This window comes from Chlorocebus sabaeus, chromosome 3 (assembly GCF_047675955.1).
Source record: "Chlorocebus sabaeus isolate Y175 chromosome 3, mChlSab1.0.hap1, whole genome shotgun sequence".
In the NCBI taxonomy this organism is placed as follows: Eukaryota; Metazoa; Chordata; class Mammalia; order Primates; family Cercopithecidae; genus Chlorocebus; species Chlorocebus sabaeus.
Window position 1 is genome coordinate 3,386,820 of NC_132906.1, and position 15,914 is coordinate 3,402,733.

Here is a 15,914-nt window from a genome sequence, read left to right on the forward strand (position 1 = left end):
TCTTTCCTTCCTTCTTCTCTTCCCTTCCTTCTTCCATTCCCTTCCCATTCCCTGCCCTGCCCTCCTTTCTTTCTTTCTTTCTTTTTTGAGACGGAGTCTCGCTCTGTCACTCAGACTGGAGTGCAGTGGCGCGATCTCCGCTCACTGCAACCTCTGCCTCACAGGTTCATACCATTTTCCTGCCTCAGCCTCCCGAGTAGCTGGGACTATAGGCACCCACCACCACACTCGACTAATTTTTTTTTTTTTTTTTTTTTTGTATTTTTAGTAGAGATGGGGTTTCACCGTGTTAGCCAGGATGGTCTCAATCTCCTGACCTCGTGATCCGCCCACCTTGGCCTCCCAAAGTGCTGGGATTACAGGCATCAGCCACTGTGTCCGGTCAAGTTCTGTCCTGGCTTTCTAATTCAGGAGTTACTGTTCCTGCCAAAAGCTCTGACCATAACCTTGTAACTCAGTGTCCTCACAGGAGCACAAGACTTAGAATCCAATACAGACTTGGTTATGAGGAGAGAGAATACATCCAGAAAAACCCCGCAAAGCTGTGGATTAACAAGGGAATGTAGAAATAATCCCCTAAGGCCAGGTGCAGTGGCTCATGCCTGTAATCCCAGCACTTTGGGAGGCCGAGGCAGGTGGATCACTTGAGGTCAGGAGATCGAGACCATCCTGGCCAACGTGGCGAAACCCCACCTCTACTAAAAATACAATAATTAGCCAGGTGCGTTGGTGGGTGCATGTAATCCCAGCTACTCAGGAGGCTGAGGCAGGAGAATTGCTTGAATCCAGTGGAGGTTATAGTGAGCTGAGATCATGCCATTGCACTCTGGCCTGGGCAACAGAGTGAGACTCCGTCAAGAAAGAAAGAAAGAGAAAGAGAGAGAGAGAGAGAGAGAGAGAGAGAGAAAGAATCCTCTGATTCTTTTCATCTGCCCACTCACTGCAGTCAATTTTTCAACTAAAGAATGAAAAGATTCTTTTCTATCCTTTTCCTCTTCTCCCAGGGAGGATGGCTTTGTGTAACTGACACACTGACACCTGAGGTCCATGGACAACAGTGTACTTCTTTTGCAAGTCTAAAAACAAAGAGTTGTTGCCCAGGGGGAAGGGGGAAAACGGAGTCGACTCCTACTAGAGTTTTCTGTGTAAAATTTGAACAAAAGTTGCAAGTTGGCAGCGATTAGCATGGAGGCAAGAACAAACACACAAAAGAAGGTTGGGAAGAAAGATGGGGAGAGCTGGAGAGGAAATGGCATCACCAAATGGCCAAATGGTATCGTTTGAACAGTCAAACTAAAGCCAACCGCTGCTGGCCCCTGGACCCCCACTTCTGTAAGAGGAAGACTGAGATTTCACTGGGGGAAAGCCAGTTTTCATAGTTTTTCTGTTATTTTAAGAATAAGAAATGTGGCTGCTCAGACAAAGCAATACCTACCGTGATGTCTGTCCCGCCTGCCTCAGCAGACTGCTATGTGAATTAAATGTGGTAATGGACACCTATAAGCAAGGTTCTAAAATAAGGAGTTTTAAGGTAGTGCCCAGCACAGTGCCTTGCACAGGAAAGCTGTATGGGAAACATGTGCTTAATTGTACTTAATTATTAATACACCACAACATGCATTAAGCAAATGGTTTCTTTACAAATTTTTGTCTTTTCCTCACATAAGAGCAAACAAATATTTGAAATATTTGTTTTTTATTCATGAAAACTGATAAATTTGATTTTTTTCTTTAAAAGAACACTATTGTTTATAAATTCACCATTTTCATTGAAATATGTATTTCCACTTACGGAAAGATTTTTTAAAATGGCTTAAACAAGTTATAGCTATATTTGTAGCACTATGCTAGTCCATCAAACTTGAAAAATGCAGACGTTACTTTGAACAATCAACTTACTGGCTCACTTTGCTTAAACAAGGAGGAAACTGTGGATCTATAAAACTGGAAAAAATTATGTTATGCCCCAAGTGAACCTTGCAAGGTCATCAAAGACCATCTCTCTGCTTCAGGGCAGCGTAAATTGAAACCACCCATGAGAGATGAGTGTCGGCCTCGCCTGTCATGCCACCTGCTCCTCATTAATCAGAAATGACATCTGGAGGCAAACGTGCCCTCGCCAGTTCTGGGAGGCATTCTGGTGCATGATGACAGCATTTTTCCTTTGATCATGAAAGTGAATTGTACTTATTCAAGTTTTGCAAGAGCGGAGTATGACTTCATGTGAACTATGGAAAACTGCCTCCTATCCTCTTTTATGCCATTAAATAAGCCTTACTTGTTTGTAAAGAATTGTTTGACATGATAACTGAACTATTACACTTTACCACTTTTAGAAAGATTAACATTAATCCGGAGGCAGCTGTCACAGTGATTAAGCAGAGAGACAATTCCTTGATTGAATGCCCAGCTTCATCCCTTAGCTGGGTGACCTCGTGCAAATTAACTGCCCTCTCTGTGTCAGGATTCGCTCATCTGTCAAGGGAAGTGTATTAATCACATTTTTTATTTTCTGTATTTTATAATGCTTTGACATGTTGGGGGCCTTGCTGGCCGGGGAGAGACAGCCCCTCTCATGGCTAATTCCTAGAGAGAGCTAACGACTTGACCCTGGGCATGCCTTTCACATGCAAACTAATCAGTCCAAAGTCCATGTCTCCAACCACCTCCTTTACCACATTTGCACACACCAAGCCCATATTTCTCCTATCCTAAATCACCCCGGGATCAGGCCCCAGACACCTAGAGACCTCCCCTATAGCCCCGAGCACACTGAAATCATTCAACGCATGCCATCCCAAATGTGCTTCAACTTGCCTCCCCTGCCTCACCTATTTCTTCCCTCAAAAACTACAAGGGCTCTGGACATGTTTTCTTCTTCCCTCCTGCTGCCTCCTGCTGGACCCTAGCACTTCCTGGGTGGCCGTGCACAGCTTGGCAGCTGTCAGTCATGAAACCCATCAAGCCAACAGTAGTGTTGGCCTCTTGTATGGATCACTCAGTCCTCTTCATAAATTAAATTCTGGGTGCAGGTGAAATGGGGATATATTGGTGGTTCCCACCTCCCGGTCTGGGATGAGGATGAAGCAGTTTCACGTGTGTGAAGCTTGCAGCACAGCCCCACGTGGCTCCACTCAAGGGTCTAGAATAAGCCCTGTCAGCACTGCACTGGCTTAGGCCCTTCTCATTTGTCACCCAACGGCCTCCCTGACTCCCTATTTTGCCAGTTCTGTCCTCCTTACAATACTCATTTTCCTTCTCTCTGATTTGCATACTCCTCCCTCCCAAGAGTCTGTCACTGGTAGACCATGACCAAGAGCATCGATTTCTCCCAGAGGCCCTGAGGCTCGCCCAGGCGCTCATCTCCTCCTTGCTCTGCACTCACACCTGCCCAATGTTGATTTGTTGGAAAGCACATAGCCGGCTGACAGTAGCATTATCTTTAAATGCAAGCAAGACATCCCTTTTTTTTTGAGACAGTTTCACTCTTGTTGCCCAGGCTGGAATGCAACAGCGTGATCTCTGCTCACTGCAGCCTCCGCCTCCCGGGTTCAAGCGATTCTCCTACCTTAGCCTTTCGAGTGGCTGGGATTGCAGACGCCTGCCAATATGCCCAGCTAATTTTTGTTATTTTTTTGTAGAGATGGGGTTTCGCCATGTTGACCAGGCTGGTCTCGAACTCCTGACCTCAGGTGATCCACCCACCTTGGCCTCCCAAAGTGCTAGGATTACAGGCATGAGCCACCATGCCAGGCCCTTTTTTTATTTTCTTTGTAGAGACAGGGTCTTGCTCTGTGGCCCAGGCTGGAGGGCAGTGGCGCCATCTTGGCTCACTGCAACTTCTGCTTTCTGGGTTCAAGTGATTTTCCTGCCTCAAACTCCAAAGTAGCTGGGACTACGGTCATGTGCCACCACACCCAGCTAATTTTTGTATTTTTTAGTAGAGAAAGGGTTTCACTGTGTTGGCCAGGCTGGTCTTGAGCTCTCAACCTCAAATGGTCCCCCCACCTTGGCCTCCAAAAGTGCTGGGATTACAGGTGTGAGCCACCGCACCCAGTACAACCTTTGTTTTTTTTTTGAGATGGAGTCTCGCTCTGTCACCCAGGCTGGAGTGCAGTGGCTCAATCTCAGCTCACTGCAAGCTCCGCCTCCCGAGTTCACGCCATTCTCCTGCCTCAGCCTCCCAAGTATCTGGGACTACAGGTGCCTGCCACCATGCCCGGCTAATTTTTTTGTATTTTTAGTAGAGACGGGGTTTCACCGTGTTAGCCAGGATGGTCTCGATCTCCTGACCTCGTGATCCGCCCGCCTCGGCCTCCCAAAGTCAAACAACACACTCTTAATAACACTTACTACAAAAAATCCTGCAACAGCAGCATTCACCAGATGCTCAAGCGGTCCTTTCATATGTCAGGAGCCGTACGAGGTCTTGGGTTTACTGAGAAAAGAGAAGCATTGTTGCACCCCAGGAAGTACAGTCCAGTGAGGGAGACAGGCATGTAAGTTCCTCTCTACGTGATAAGGAAATGGTAGACGGGCCCTTGGGTGCGTTGGGCGTGTAGGTGGGCACCTAGTCCTGGGTGAGAACCTTCCCCAGGAAAGTTTGCCTGCTAATAGATCTATGGACTCTTTAGGGATGGACAGAACATTTTTCACTCAAGTCACAACCCTGTGCTTATCCAACATGCTCTGACCCCATGCACTTCCCCAGCCTCTCCTCTAAGCACACCCTTTGCTCCCCCACCCAAGAACGCCCCTGTGGGCTCTCTCAAGTTCCTTCTCTCACACTTACCCTCTTCATGACTCTCCTTTTCTCTCTCGCCTGCAGGCTTTCGCCAATGTCGCTCCCTCTGGCCCACACGAGTCCCTGGACCTCCCGCAGAAACAAATGGGTCTCTGGAGACCCTTGGTCTCCATCTGCACCAAGATCATGCAGGCGCCCTCTCTCAGGCTTCCTTAGCATCCCCACTGACCCATGTTCTCCCCTCCACCACAACAGTGACAATGCCATGGCTTCAGGGAACATGACACTGATGCCCAGGAGTGGTTCATTTCAGATGCCTGACAAATAGGGATAAATGTCACTTTTTGATTAGTAATATCACGATTCTGTGTCTCCACTTGAACAATAGTACAAACAGAATGACAAGTCCCTTGTACTCCATAATTCTTCATCTATCTAAGGTGCAATTTGCCAGGGATTTAGGTTTATTCACCATCTGAAAATCAGAAAACTATTATAAGCTAAACCTTCCCAAGTCCCCAAGCACAGCAGGATTTCTGAAGGAGTCAACTTTGGTGTATTCAAGAGGACAACGGGGCTTTTTGTGTCTCTAAAACTCACTGTACTATGCTTGGTATAACATATGTACAATATATTTAGACATTAACCAAACTTTTTGTATGGCAGGTCTATTAGTCAGACTTTTCCAGAGAAACGGAATCAATGGGAGATAGGTAGATAGAAATATAGACAGATTTATTATGGGAATTGGCTCGTGTGACTGTGGAGGCTGAGAAGTTCCACCATCTGCCATCTGAAAGCTGGAGACCAGGAAAGCCGGTGGTGTGATCAGTCCATATCCAAAGGTCTGGCAACCAGGGGAGCTGACAATGGACTTCCCAGGTCAAAGTCAAAGGTAGGAGAACCTGGGGGCTACTGGCATCAGTCCTGGAATCCAAAGGCCTAAGAACCGGAAGATCTGCTATCCGAGGACAGGAGACAGATGTCTGCACTCAAACAGAAAGAGAATTCACCGTTCCTCAGCCTTATTATTCTAAGTGGGCCCTCCATGGATGTGACGATGCCCACCCATGTTGGTGGGGGTGGATCTTCTTTACTCAGTCTGCTGGTCCCCACGCTCATCTCTCCAGTTGTGCCCTCACAGACACACCCAGAGATGATGCTCTTCCGGCTACCTGGGCATCCCTTAGCCCAGTCAGACTGACACTTAAAATTGACTACCACAGCAGCAACAACAATAACAAAGCGAAATTGAGTGTGTGCGCTGGTCAACTGTGAGTCAGTCTACGCATGAGCACATGCCTACAGAGGGACCATGGGCACCCTAAATCTGGCCAGGCTCAGGACTTCTCATTTGTCCCCCTCTCTCTGGCTTATTCGAGACAAGTGTCCTTCCTTCTCCCCAGACCTATCCTAAGCTAGCCGAACACCCTGCCACAAGCAAGAAAAAAGAATGCCTCCAAATTGAACAGCAAGTGGCAATTAATATAGACATCCCCACGTATCCCCAACTTAGTGATTCCCTCTCCCTGATGGGCTAGAACCTGCTCCTGACATCATGGTGGGGAGTCACCAAGGTCCCCACTATCATCAAGTGCCAGAGCCCGGAGAAGTGGGGAGCACTGCACCCGACGAGGCATGGCTCCAGAGCTGATAGCCTGGGTTTGATTCTAGTCTCTGACACTCCCAGCTGTGTGAACTGGGACACGTCAACTAGCTTAGTGGGTCCTGATTCTTTATCTGAAGATGTTTGATAATGAGGAAACTTTTCTAGTAAGATTTATTTAGGTGAGCCAATGATGATCAAGTACGGAGAAGAGTGCCGAGCACCCAGCGAAACTCATCACCCAGCTATGATTATGACCACCACCATCACTCAATTAGCAAGTTCTCTTAGTTTCAAGGAAACTAACTCAAACCAGTGTAAGCAAAGTGGGGAAAAAACTGGTGTCAGGAATTACTAAAAGCAGAGCTCAAAATGCTTTTTTTGAGGTTCCCCCGCCACCAGTGCCACACCTTGCACTGAGTTCTAGAAATAGAAAGCAGAGGAGTGCAAGGTGTCATGAGAAACGGAAGCTCACAAACTGACTTGGTGATTGTGGCCTGTGTGCACCTGACGCACGTGCCAAGTGCTGGGGGAACAGAGAGGGGAAGTCCGCTCTGCCTGTGGGGCTCGGGTGTCAATGAAAGGTTATGGGATATTCCCAAGAATGGCTTTTGTGCACCAAAATATTACTCAAAGGTTGTTTTTTATTAATATTCATTTTACTTAAAATACAAATTTTTAAATCTCATCTTTCCTTTAGCATTTAATTGAACTTACAAGCTTACTATTTCATAAATAGTACGACTCTAGCAAATTTTAGCCATCTCTACTAAGAAAACATTTACAACTTAATTAGATTGCCATAAATAGCTCAAACCTACCTATAAAATACTCAACTTTCAAGGGCTATAATTTGATAACAAAAATCTTAAGTACTTAAAAAACTCCTACAAATCTAATAAACTTATAAATATAAGGATTTTTAAGTATCTTAAATGCATATCGCTTTAATAAGACTTCAATATAAAACAAATCAATGTGAGTTATTTAATAACATACTTGCAATAGAATCATAATGATAATCTGTTACTGCAATGTGCCAGTTTCTTTAAACATTGTGAATTCTTAAAACACCAGATATGCACAGCTTATTTCTCAGCACCAACTATCATTACCATTAGGTTGATGGGTTTCATGCCCTTAAATATTTCTATATTTAATCCACAACCTTCTTATAGTTAAGAGATGCATACCCACTAAGAAGACAGTTATGTAATCCCAATAATTTTGGAATAACTTTTCAGCTTGATGAGGTGCCCAACAAGCAGAGCTATGGGCTGGGACCTGAGCCCAGAGGCTGGGCACACCCAGACCCATTGTTCCATGTCCCCATCTGGAGGCTGAGCCACATAGAGATGGACTCGACACCTTGTAGGAAGAGGCATTCATGGAACTCACATTCTCAGACCTGGGGTTCCCTCATCCCCTTATCTGATCCTTTTAATCACTCATGAGCATCTACAACTGCCTATCAGGATGCTATATCACCTAATGACATTTTGTGTGTGATATCCAAATCAGGTAAGGACACCCCTTCTGTGATCCCATAGAACAAAAGAACAGACACTGAGAAGGCCTCAGGGAGACGGAGGCATTGGGGCTGTGTTTCTCCTCACACCAATACTTTAATGCCTGTGTCTTCCTGCTTTCTACTAGCTGTTCAGGGTCCCACTGGGGTGGACCCAGTGGTATGCTGGAACTGGCTGTGCACGTTTCTATCCAATCCTGCTTTCAGTGACATCACATTGGCAGCCCAAAATCAGCCATGGCTGGGAAGCATTTATAGGAAGAGGAAGATGCTACAAACAAGGGCTTTAGGAGACTTAGTTGTCCAGCACTTACCATTGATGGTGCCCCAGTCAGACGTGCAATCTCTTTGGTCAGGCTTGGGATTCTCGACTAAACTCTGTATTCTAGGCCAATCAGCTGATTATTCTCTCCTTCCAGTTGAATTTGGTCTGTGCCAAAACAGAGTGTTGTAGTGCTCTGCACTACTGTTTCTGGTGGAAAAACTAAGCTAATAATGGATAAATTGGAATCACATTAAGATATTAGTGACAAATATTTACAGGCAAGCTGAGAGAAGTCTCTTCCATAGAATAGGGGGAAAATAATTACAAGTTTTTAAAAAGTGTCACTCTTTGGCTGGGCACGGTGGCTCATACCTGTAATCCTAGCACTTCGGGAGGCCAAGGTGGGTGGATCACCTGAGGTCAGGAGTTTGAAACCAGCCTGGCCAACATGGCGAAACCCTGTCTCTACTAAAAATACAAAAATTAGCTGGGCGTGGTGGGACACGCCTGTAATCCCAGCTACTCAGAAGGCTGAGGAAGGAGAATCACTTGAACCCAGGAGATGGAGGTTGCAGTGAGCCAAGATTGCGCCACTGCACTCCAGCCTGCATGACAAGAGCGAGACTCCATCTCAAGAAAAAAAAAAAATGTCACTTTTTGAGGAACTTCTCTAGTTGTCTTGATATCTAGCTTCCATGGTGCATTCTCCAGTGTCTTTTTGGTTGTTATTGTTGTTGCTCATAATCCTCAAAAACCGACGAGTAAAACTATTGCCTTAAAAAAGGGCACTTTCCAAGCATGTACCCAGGGGTTTGGCCATTCTCTGTCTACACTCCTCGTTGAGCCTCTGCCTCTGATTTGTTTTATTTGGCATTTACATTTCTGTCCAACCTGGTATTTAATAAATAAACATTTAATGAATGTTGTCAAGGTTTAAAGGTTGGAGGATTTCCCTTATGATCTAGGTTTCTGGCTTCCCTTGACAACTGGAAGGACTAAGAATACATAACCCACATTTTCACGTGGTCAATGGTCAATGGTCAATGGTCAGCAGCTAGCCAGGGCTGGGATGCGATTGCTCCTCTTTAAGCGGGTGCCAGTGGTTTCATTCACACAGTATCCACCCAGCCTGCTTCTCTCACTTACTCCCTGGAATGGATCGTGGAGATAAAGGTAACATTTCAGGAAGAATGGCAGCTCGAGGGATGAGATTCTGACCTCCCTAAGGGAGGCGTTGGTAAGATAGGAGGAGGATTGACGCTGTCTAACAGCACCAAAGGTTGTCAGGATGATCAAATTACAGTCCCTTCTCAAACTATTTACTCCAGTGTCCTGAATCTCCCCATTCTAGACAGCAGATTGAAACTGACCTTTGTGAGAACTGAGGACACACACCTTGTTTGAAACGTCTCCACAACATCCTTTCCAGAGATTCCCAGTGTTCTCCAATCAACTTAGATGGTCTCATTACCTCCTAAGGCAGCCACCCTGACTCTTCAGACCATTTTCTTACATCGGACAGGAATCTGATGCCCACGTTACCATACTGAAATTCTATACCACTTTATAATTTGCGAAGTACAGTCACACACATGGCGATGGTTAATTTTATGTGTCACCTTGACTGGGCTAAGAATGCTCAGTCAAATATTTCTGTGTGTGTGTGTGTCTGTGAGGGTGCTTCTGGAAAAGATGAGCATTTGAATCAGTAAACTGGGTAAAGAATATCTGCTCTCACTAAGGTATCATCCAATCTGTTGAGAGCCCCGATACAACAGAAAGGCCAAAGAAGTAAGAAGTGAGACTCTTCCTTACTCTCTCTCTCTCTCGTTCTCTCTCTGCCCCCCTCCGTCTCTCTTGCTCCCTCCCTCTTCCTCCCTTTCTGTCTCTCTTTCTCTCTTTCTCCCACCCTCCCTTTCTCTCTTTCTCTCTCTCAGTTTCCCCTCTCCACCCTTGAACTGGGACGTCCATCTTCTCCTGCCCTTGGACATCAGAGCTCCTGGCTCTTGAGCCTTTGGACCCTGGGATGTACACTAGCAGAGCCCCCACCCCCGCCCCGTTCCCAGGCCTTCACCTTCAGACTGAGAGTTACATCATTGACTCCCCTGGCTCTCAGGCTATCAGGCACAGACTGAGTCACACCAGTTTTCCTGGTTCGCCAGCTTGCACGTGACAGATGATGGGCCTTTTTGGCCTTCATAATTACATGAGCCAAATCGCCTCTTTTACATATAAATACATGTATATATACACATACATATATATGCATATATGCACACATACATGTATACATATATACACACACACACCCGCACACACACATATATCCTATCATTTCTGTTTTTCTGGAGAACCCTGGATAATACGAACACAGTCTCATTTAATCCTCACAGCAAGACTGAGTTGTTTACATTATCGCTTCTTTCCAAATGAGGAAATGGAGGCTCAGAGAAGTTGCATGGCTTAGCCAGTCACACAGCTGGTAAGTGGAAATAAGATAAAATTTTTCTGATTCAGATTTCAGTATTCTTTTTCTAGAACCATTGGTCTAAGGTCTATCCTGTGCATTAATACCAAGCATGTCTAATTCCTCTTTTCTGTAACAGACTTTCATATATTTGACCACAGATGTCAAGCATCCCATAAGCATTTCCTATTTCTCACTAAATATGCTGTGTTCCTTGCATCAAGAGTCATTTGACAAAGTTTCTACACTCCACACTACTCTCACCTCTCTTCTAAACAGAGCAGGTAGTTTGAAAGCTCGAATATAAAGACAATACTTTAGGTATGGCCAACCCAGCACTAAGGAGAGCACAACTGTCTTCTTCATCCTCTAGTGTTCTACACCCAGTAATTCAGCCTGAGCACATGACGTTCACGGCAATATGTTAAGCTAAACATTAGGTGATTATGGATCTCTCTTTGCCCAGGACAGTCTCCAATATGCTTGTTGTCCTGGCTGAATTGTTATTGATGCTCTTGTTTTACTCTTGAATGTCCTAGTTTGGATGACAATTGCATGGTCCCCTTACCTATTAGGAAACAGAGCGTCAACCACTTCTTTCCTACAGTTGCTATTACTCAGGCTTGTCTTCTTGGGATAAAATTTGAACCCAAGCAAAAAAAAAAAAAAAAAAAAATTCTTAAATGTATCCATCTGCTTGAATCCAGCCTATATTATACTGCACAAATGGTCCCAATTCTTCCATGCACTCCGTCCTGCGTAGCTTTGCGGGGCCCTCACTCTGCAGGGTGGTATCATTCTCCAGCCTTCACCACGGCCATGTGACTTGCTTTGGCCAATGGGAAGTTAAGAGTTGTGAGACCATACAGCCCTGAAAAGTGTTTCCATGGCTGGACTTGTATGCATATGCTTCCGCCGTCACCATGAGCAGGCTGTGTCTGGGGTGGCCACTGTGCCCTGAGAGGAGGCTGAGGGACACATGGAGCGCAGGTACCCCAGCTCAAGTGCCCCAGCCTAGAGCTGAGATCAGCTGACAATAATGAGTGCTAGTTTAAGCCACTGAATTGGTGGTGGACTTTTTTAAGGCATCTATACACAGTCTAGCTGCATACTACTCCAGATTCCCAGGCTTTGGGTACCTGACCCTACCATCCAAGCTACCGTCATCCTAAATGTAATGAGTATGTATGCCATACACATACGCAAGTCCCTTTTAAGCTATTGAATAGGATAGGGCTATTTTGTAACCCTCAGGGAACAGCATTCCAAATTAATAATTCAATCAGCAGTCTAACCAGACCAGTTAGTTATGATAAACTAATAATTGTTGACTCTGATTGAGCACTTACTATTTTCAGTATGTGGTATCAACTATCTCGTTTAATCCTCTTCACTCTATAAGTCAGATGATATAATCCCTATTTTATGATGAGCACAATGGTGAACACATGGCTTGAGGAACATACCCAAGTCACACAGCTGTGAGTGCAGCTGGGGTCCTCCCTGACAGCAGCACCTTCACTCCTGGGCACCTCATTCCCACCCATCGAGTGATCGAGTGCTGACCACATTCCAGGAGAGCCTGGCACATAGCTTTGGGGGAGTTGAGAAACACAATCTCAATTCTTAGTGGGATATCACTCACTGAAAAGTAGTCAGCATGATGTAAATAAAAAGAATATGAGATTTGGAGATAGCCAGACAAATGTGGGTTCACATCTGGGCTCCAGCACTGACCTAGGGTCGTCTCCTTAATCTCTCTGAACCACACTTTTGTTGTCACAAAATGAAGGTAAAAATGCTAACTTCACATGGTCATTTAGAGCGTATAAAGCTCCTAGCTCGGCCAATAACTCAGTTTCAAGAGATACTTACTCACCTCCGTGTCTTAGGTAAAAATAGGCTTGGTTCGACATCTTGCCCAGTGGTGTGTGGATGTGCTAAAGACTGCACTCAGACCCTCCCTTCCTTGCTGGCCAGGCCATGTTTTGTGTTTATGGAACTAATTCTTTCACTGACTTGCACTTGTTGCTACTGATCTTACATTGCGTATTCAGGTCATTCCATATTCCAAAAAAAGAATTCAGTCCTGTCCTCAAGCCAGCTGAGAGAAATACAAAGACAGGGCATTACTTCCTCTGAAAAATGAAATTTGGAAATTGAAAAACAAAACAAAGAAAGCATTTTTAAAATTCTAATTAGAAGAGGGAATGGAAAGTCATTTTCCAATTTTGGAAACCACTTCGTCATTTTGACACTAAATTTAGAGATGAACTCAACTTTGGAGCATGTCGGACCTCACATCTCTAGCATTGCAGGTCCTGTGTAGCTGCATTGTGCCCAGATAGCAATACAGGTAACGATTACAATCACAGGCTTTAGACCCAGAGACTCCAAGGAGGCATATTAGCTGTAGGACCCCGGACAGGTTGCTTAACAGGTTTATACTTCTGTTTACTCACTTGTAACACAGAAATTACAGTAATGGCACCTCATCCAATTGCAGTCGGAATGAAAAGAACTGATACTTAGAGAAACCTTAGCCCATAGTAAACTCTCAAAAAAAATCTGCTGAATTATCATTACTAATGAGATTTTGTTCAGTTAAATTTCTCTTTTAGAGCACATTTTCTTGATTTACGTAAGCATTACTGTAGCCATCCTAGGCAAAGCTACAAGAAAAACAAGGAACTGAAAATAGAAGTTACTGGTTTTGCCTTTAAAACATTCCCAGTTAAGTACCTTAAAATGCTATCTTAACTTTTTTTTAAAACTTTATTCTTTCCACCTTTTTTTCTCTTTCCACTTTTCCTTCCCCTCTCTTAACTGAAAAAGCCTAACTGGATGCTAAGGATACCTGTAAAGGTTTGACAAAAGAACAGGATACTGACATGCTATTAAATCTCTCCACCTAAACACTAATCAAATGCAGAGTCCAAGATGGTGACTTTATCATGGAGGAACTGGCAGACACCAACTTGGTCAATTGAAAAATGTTGGCACCTGCTCCTGAAAAGAACACAGCATAATTTCTGAGGTAGTCCTGCCAAGATGTGTGGACTGAGTCTAGTCATGAGATAACATCGGAGGGACCCAGGTATGTATCATTTTACACTCTGAAGGGCGTGTATCTTTTAAGACTCTCAAGAACACTGTTATGGGCTGAATCATGTCCCCCTCAAAATTTATATGTTGAAGTTTAACCCTCAGTACCTCAAAATATGACCATAATTCAGAGATAATTTCTTTAAAGGGGCCATTAAGTTAAAATTAAAAAAAAATAAAATCAAGCCATTGATGTGGTCCTTATCTGATATAACCAGTGATTTTCTAAGACGAGGAGATGAGGAAACAGACACACGCAGAGGGAAGATCACCTGAAGACACATGGAGAGGATGGCCCAGAAGAAAGCAACTCTGCCGATACCTAGAACTTGGATTTCCGGTCTTCAGAACTGTGAGACAATACATTTCTGTTCTTTAAGTCACCCAGGCTGTGGTGCTTTGCTATGGCAGCCAGAACAAACCAATACAGACATGAAAGAGAGGGAAAGACTGAGAAACTGTTCCAGATGGAAGGAAACTGATAAGATGTGACAGCTCAGTGCAACACACGATTCTGATCTTGGACCAAAAAGGAAAAAAAGGAAATACATCTTTGGGACAGTTAGTGAAATGTGAATGAGGTCTGAGGCCCAGATGATGCTGAATTGATGTCAACGCCCTGGTTGGGAGGGTTGTGTGGTGGTTACATAGGAGAGTGCCCTCGCTTTGGGGAGGTCCACACAAAAGTATTTAGGGATGATGGGCATCATAGCCAAAAATGAATATGTCTGTCAATAAAGACAAAAGCTGATGGAGCAAATGTGGTAAAAAGCTAACAACTGGGGAATACGGGTGTTCTTTGTACTCTTTGTGAAGCTCTTCTGTAAATTTGAAACCGCTTTTTTTTTTAAGGTTGAAAATGATGTCTTGGGAACCCTTGTGTACTGTTGGCAGGAATGCAAAAGTGTACAGCCAGTAGGGAAAACAGTGTGGTGGTTCCTCAAAAAAATAAACATAGAATTACCATAGGGTCTTCTGTATATCTACCCAGAAGAACTGAAAGCAGACACTCCAACAAATACTGAAAATGTTTGCTTTCACACTCATGTTCACTGCAGCATTATTCACAACAGCCAAAATGTGGAGGCAACACGAGTGTCCATCGATGGATGAATGGATACACAAATGTGCTATAAACACACAATGGAATATTATTCTGCCTTAAAAAGAAAGGAACTTCTGACATGTGCTACAACATGAGTGAACATCAAAGACATTATGGTAAGTTAAATGAGCCAGACAGAAAAGGATGAATACTATAGGATCCCACTTAACATAAGGTACCTAAAATAGTCTTAATTCATAGAGACAAAGTACAGACCATTTCTAACGTAAGATGGCTTGACTTACGGTTTTGTGACTTTACAATGGTGAAAAATCGGTATGCATTCAGTAGTAACTGTACTTTGAGTATCCATATGAAATAGTTTGGCTGTGTCCCCACGAAATCTCACCTTGAATTGTAATAATCCCCACATGTCAAGCATGGCGATAACTGAATCATGGGGGCAGTTTCCACCATACTGTTCTCGTGGTAGTAAGTCTCATGGTATCTACTGGTTTTATAAATAAATGGGAGTTCCCCTGCACAAGCTCTGTCTTGCCTGCCTGCTGCCATGTAAGATGTGACTTCACTCCTCCTTTGCCTTCTGCCATGATTGTGAGGCCTCCTCAGCCATGTGCAATTGTGAATCAATTAAACCTCTTTCCTTTATAAATTACCCAGTCTCCCATATGTCTGTATTAGCAGTGTGAGAACAGACTAACACACCATAGAACCATTCTGAGCATTTACTGAGTACTTACTATTAGAGCTTTTCCCTTTTAGTACAGTATTTAATACATTACATGGGATGTTTTGTACTTTATTGGAAAATAAGCTTTATGTTCGGTGATTTTGCCCAATTGTAGGCTAATGTAAGTGTTCTGAGCACGTTTAAGGTAGGCTGGGCTAAGCTGTGAGGTTCAGTAGGTTGGGGGCATGGAATGCATTGTCAGCTTTCGATGATGGGTTCATCTGGACCTAACCCCATCATAAGTCAAGGCGCATCTGTAGAATGGTGGTTTTTCAGGGGCTAGGGGAAGGGGAATGGGAAAATGTTGTTGAATGAGTGTGGAGTTTCAGCTTTACAAGGTGAAAAGTGTTCCGGAGTGTGGCTGCACAATGGTGTGGATGTTCTTAACACTGCGGAACGGGAC